We start from the raw sequence: 5,124 nt of genomic DNA, 5'->3' as shown, positions 1-5,124 counted from the left end.
CTCGCGACCCATCTAGTGGGTCCCGATGCTTAGTTTGAGAATCATTGCTCTAATCTGTACTGAAAGTTGGTTTTAAGACGCAAAGTCCCAACATCCCTAGATTTTATTTCCATATCTAGCTACTAAAAGGGGGGGGAGAATTGAGGACCAAATCTAACATCCCCCTTGGCTCCCTGTCAGATCTCAGTCTTGGTAAAAGGTTTACCCACAGTTTCATTTGGAAAGGGAAGGAAAATGAGTGCTTTCTCCCCACAATTTTTGCCATCATTTCTCAGCTCTGCATTTTTTGGGTGGGGGGAGGGGGTTCTGATCTGCTGGTGGGAGAGCTGGTGTTTCTTGAATAGCAGCTCTTCCCTGGTGCAGGCAAACAGCTTGCAAAGATTGTGATGCACTGTTACGGGGAGGAACGAAAAACCAAAATCACCTTTCTCCAGGGTCACTTGCTGGATTTGTCCCTTTCTGTGTGCACTCAGTACTACATCTTGCAATCACGTTGGGTAAGTTGAGTAGGGAAAGTACTCAGAGCAGTTGCATCAGAGGTTTTTCTATTTACTACCTACGTTTTTACACCCCCGTCAACTATTACTGTTTCTCTTTCTGCCAGTTGATCACTACCTTGTTTTTAATCCCAGACATATCTTCCTCTAGCGTTTTTATTTTTCCACCGAGTAATAAACTTCTTTTAAGTTTGCGTGCCTGGTTTCACTGTATGCTGGAGAGAGCAGATAGTTACATCTGCCAAACTTTGCACATTGTGCTACTGACTGGTTTTCAACCCCTTCCCCCATATTTTGAACTTCAGCCGGGAAAGGTTTGCCCAAGGGGGCTGGCCATTCAAGCTATGGGTGGTGACAGCAAAAACTACTTTTCTCTGGTTCAATCCCAGTTTATCTAGTAAATAGCATGAAGCGGAGGGAGGAGGAAAGGAAACCAGGAACATAAGTACTATTGCTAACCACCAGGCCCATTTGAGATGTCTGCAAGAGTATTTTAAGCAGTTCTTTGCACAGCTGGAGCAGTGGTTGAGTTGCCATGGTTAGCCTCATTTGGATACTTATGCTAATTATGGCTTGCAACCTGTGATGGACTTTTCCTCCAGAAATTTGTCCATTCCCACTCCCCTTTTAAAGGCACCTAGGCTAGATGCCATCAACACATCCTGTGGCAAGGAGTTCCACAGACTAACTACACTGGGTGAAGAAATTCTTTTGTCTGCCCTAACTCAACTTTAGTGGCTGTCCCCTTGTTCTGATGTTGTGTGAGAGCCATTATCCATCCCGTGCATAATTTTCTATGTCTCAATCATGTTGTTTCCCCCCATCCCCCCAGCAGGGTGACCAGATGCAGTGGGGGATAGACTGCCTATACCTTTAACCATTGTATAAAAGAGGGAATTTTGGCAGGTGTGGCTCAATATGGAAGGGTTTAAAAAGTTTCACCTGCTAAAATTCCTTCTTCCATAAAATGGTTAAAGGTATAGGCACTCTGCCCTCCATTGCATCTAGTCACCCTGAGGATTCTTTTTTCTAGACCAGGGGTGCCCTGGGGCTACTTGCAGCCCTCGAGGACTCCCAATGCATCCCTCAAGCTTCTGGCCCTCTGGAGATCTGTTGGCGCCCACACTGGCCCAATGCAACTGCTCTCAGCGTTTGACCTCTCGCGTGAGCTGTGGGATGAGGGCTCCCTCCACTGCTTGCTGCTTCACATCTGCGATGCAGTAGTGGCAGCAAAGGAAAGGCCAGCCTTGCTTTGTGCAAGGCCTTGAACTATTGCAAGACTTTAATTCATTCGTATAAGTTCATCTTTAATGTATTCATTTATGTAAACTTATGTAAATTTATTCAAATTTTAAATGTAAATTAATTTTTTTTCCCGGCCCCCAACACAGTGTCAGAAAGACGATGTGGCCCTCCTGCAAAAAACTTTGGATACCCCTGTTCTAGACTGAAGAACCTGTGTGCTGTAGCCTTTCCTCCTACGGAAGGTGCCCCAGCCCAGTAACCATTTTGGTACCTTTTCCATTTCCACTATATCCTTTTTGAGATGGGGCAACTAGAACTGAATGCAATACTCCAGGTGTAGCCCTACTATCGATTTGTACCAGTGTGCCTGGCTGCTATTTTTCAAAGGCCTGAACAAGCTTGTTGCTGGAGATGCCAGGGACTGTGCCTGGCCTTGTGCCAAGCATGTGTGCCACCACTGAGCCTTTCTCCAAAATGAATGAAATGAACTTTTTCAGAGGCATGTGATAAAGAAATACTACACTATACTATCCCTTTATTATTTTTGGAGTGTCATTATGTTTTACATTTATAGAACATGGTTGAGAAAGGCTGCCATCCTATCCACAATTCCCTGGGAGTGAGCCCCATAGACTGTAATGGAACTTACTTTTGAGTGGACATGCATAGGATTGGGCTCTAAAGTCATTGTAATTCCAGAATATTTTCAGGCCTGTGAGAACTCAACAATCATCCCTTTGGGGAACCATCTTGCCCTAAGCTCACCTATTTGCATCAGCCCTTCCTCATTTTCTCCCAAGAACTGTGTGGCAATGTGCAAGTAAATGGAGGAGGGAGAAAGCACATTTTAAAAAAGACTCGGTGGGCTGGTGTCGGCTCCCTCCATTTAATTGTAATTCATGACCTTTTAGGAGTCTCTAAGACCCTGGAGCTCCTGTCAAACCACAAGAAACAACAGTCTTATCTCTTAAAATTTAGCCATGTGACTGAGGCAGGGTTCCTGAATTCTTATTACAGACAGCAACCCCCTTGTACAATTATTTTTTTGTCTGTGCTGACTTTGAGGTCCCCTTTTTGCTATAGTATTTTTAAAAAAGTTGCTGGGGGGGGGGAACCTCACAAAAAACACCCCAGACTTTTACTGTTTTTACAGTATTTTGTACAATTTTTTGCACCTGCTTACAACCACTGTTCTACAGCTGCTCAAGCATCATTGTATCTTAGAAAGCTTCACTGTTGTGTGATCACAGAAGATCATGTCATAAGCACAATAGCCTATATATCTAAATCTGTTCTGGCTGTGTGACCACCTTACCTAGGACAAATCTTCCCATCGGCTTAATTTTGTAAGGTTTGTATCCTGTTTTTTGGCCTCCAAAGTTTCCAGTTCTGAATGGAGACAGGGATGAGAGAGGCAACATCTCTATTACTCAGACAATCAGACCGCTGACTTTTGTTGTTTCATGCAATCATTTCACTGAGATGGATTCCTTGTCTACCAGTACTGCATGGCAAGACCTGTCATTCCAGTTCACCTCCTCAAGTCCAGTTATCCCCATCCAGTCTCAACACGTTGTGTAAAAGCATCTCACTGAAAGTCATTAGATATGATTGGACAAGCAACACCTAACTGGAGCAGGCTGAAGAATTGTCTGTCTGATTACCTTGGCAGGAGGGATGTGTAACACATTGTGCGTTCCTTCCCCCTCCTCCATCCCAGCAGTTTCACACCCCTTTACTAAGCAATGCAAAACATCACCAGCACCAAAGGGGATGGCACACTTCACAGGCAACAAAAGTGTTTACAAGATGTCCCTCCCACACTATGGCTCAGCACCAAGAATGGTTGCTGAGCTAATTTCTATTCTTGGACCAACTTTTGTTAGGGTAGGAATAATCAAACATTTTGAATTACAAACCACTTCCCACCGTACTTGCTAGTTATGGAGGGATCTTTACCATACAGAGGGCAGAATTTAACAGTGAAAACTCCCATGCCCACACTGCCATCCTGGCAAGTGTCCCACATCATGCCACTTAGAAGGCAGTAGGAGAGATGGATGCGTACACAAAGTGGGGCTTCTCAAAGAGGGAAACATCATATGATATTTATGCTGCAGAATTTGGTGACTCAGAAGCCTGCATCTTTCTACACCAACCGAAGCTGGTACAAATCAAAGTTATGACCGAAAATACTGAACTGTACTGTTTGCATTGCCCTGCTGCTGCACAAGAGGGCAGTCTTGCTACATGCACTCCAGCCCTTTCAGTTCAAAGAACACTCATTTGCAAAAATTATAAGCCCTGGGGGAGATGGCTCTGGTCTTTTACTGAGGTTGACACCAAGCAGCAGAAATCCTGTGCTGGGGTTTTACCATTTGTGTGTCATTGTAAGCTTTTATACCTGTCACATGCCTGAAATATATAGGTTCAAGGCATGTTACGCTGCTGAATAGCCCCCACCACAGATGGCACAGACAGATTTAGTGAAGAGGAGTTTATAATGGCTGATTCCCATTCATAACACAAAAAAAGAACCTCCATGTTCAGAGGCAGTCTACATCTGATTTTCAGATCCTGAGATCAAAGAACAAGGCCTCATCCTCATGACCTGCTTGTGAACTTTCTTGAGGCAGCTAGCTGGTCACAATCACAGACAGAGTACTAGACTAGATGAACTGTGGCCTAATCCTACAAGGCGCATCTTATGTTCATACCCAGAGGCATAACTAACCACTGTGGTGCCCAGGACAGCGATGTTATATAGTCACATGATTCGTGACATCACTCTTGGGTTCGCCTGGGTAGTGTTGGTGGTGGCCACTTCCAGATCTGGCTCCCACCCCCTTCCTTCTCCTAAGGGGCCTCCACATGAGAGGGAATGGGGTTGGCAGCCTGCAAAGCGACTGTCACCTCCTCCTTCTCCATCCCCCACTGTAAGGAACAGGAGCTTGTGCAAGAAAATGTCAAAGGGGCTGACACATTTTTCCCAACTTGCAAAGCATGCAGCCCTTTCCACTGGGCTGCAGAGGGGGGAGGAAACCATCCTGGAAGCGAAGTTATCGAACACGTCAGACAAGCCAATTGAGAAACAGAGAAAGTAGTTAACTGCTTTGCTTTTCTGCCTATAGAGATAAGAATAGCGTGATACACAGCCCAAACTTCCATTAGAGAGTGAAAGCCGCCTGTGGCCATACTCTGCCAATGGCAAGGGGCAGTCACTCTGAACCTTGATATACTGGTGGAGAAAGCCTATATACTTTTAGAAGCATCGGGTCTAAAAATAATTGTGCCACCATTGGCATCGCACCCGGAGCAGCTGTCCCTCAGGCTCTGTTCATGCCCCTTCACCTGTGCCCTCCCTGCAGTAAAGGAGGCAGGC

The sequence above is a fragment of the Tiliqua scincoides genome, chromosome 2 (assembly GCF_035046505.1).
Source record: "Tiliqua scincoides isolate rTilSci1 chromosome 2, rTilSci1.hap2, whole genome shotgun sequence".
Taxonomy (NCBI): Eukaryota; Metazoa; Chordata; class Lepidosauria; order Squamata; family Scincidae; genus Tiliqua; species Tiliqua scincoides.
The sequence above is the reverse complement of the archived record's forward strand: the minus strand, read 5'-3'. Positions refer to the sequence as shown.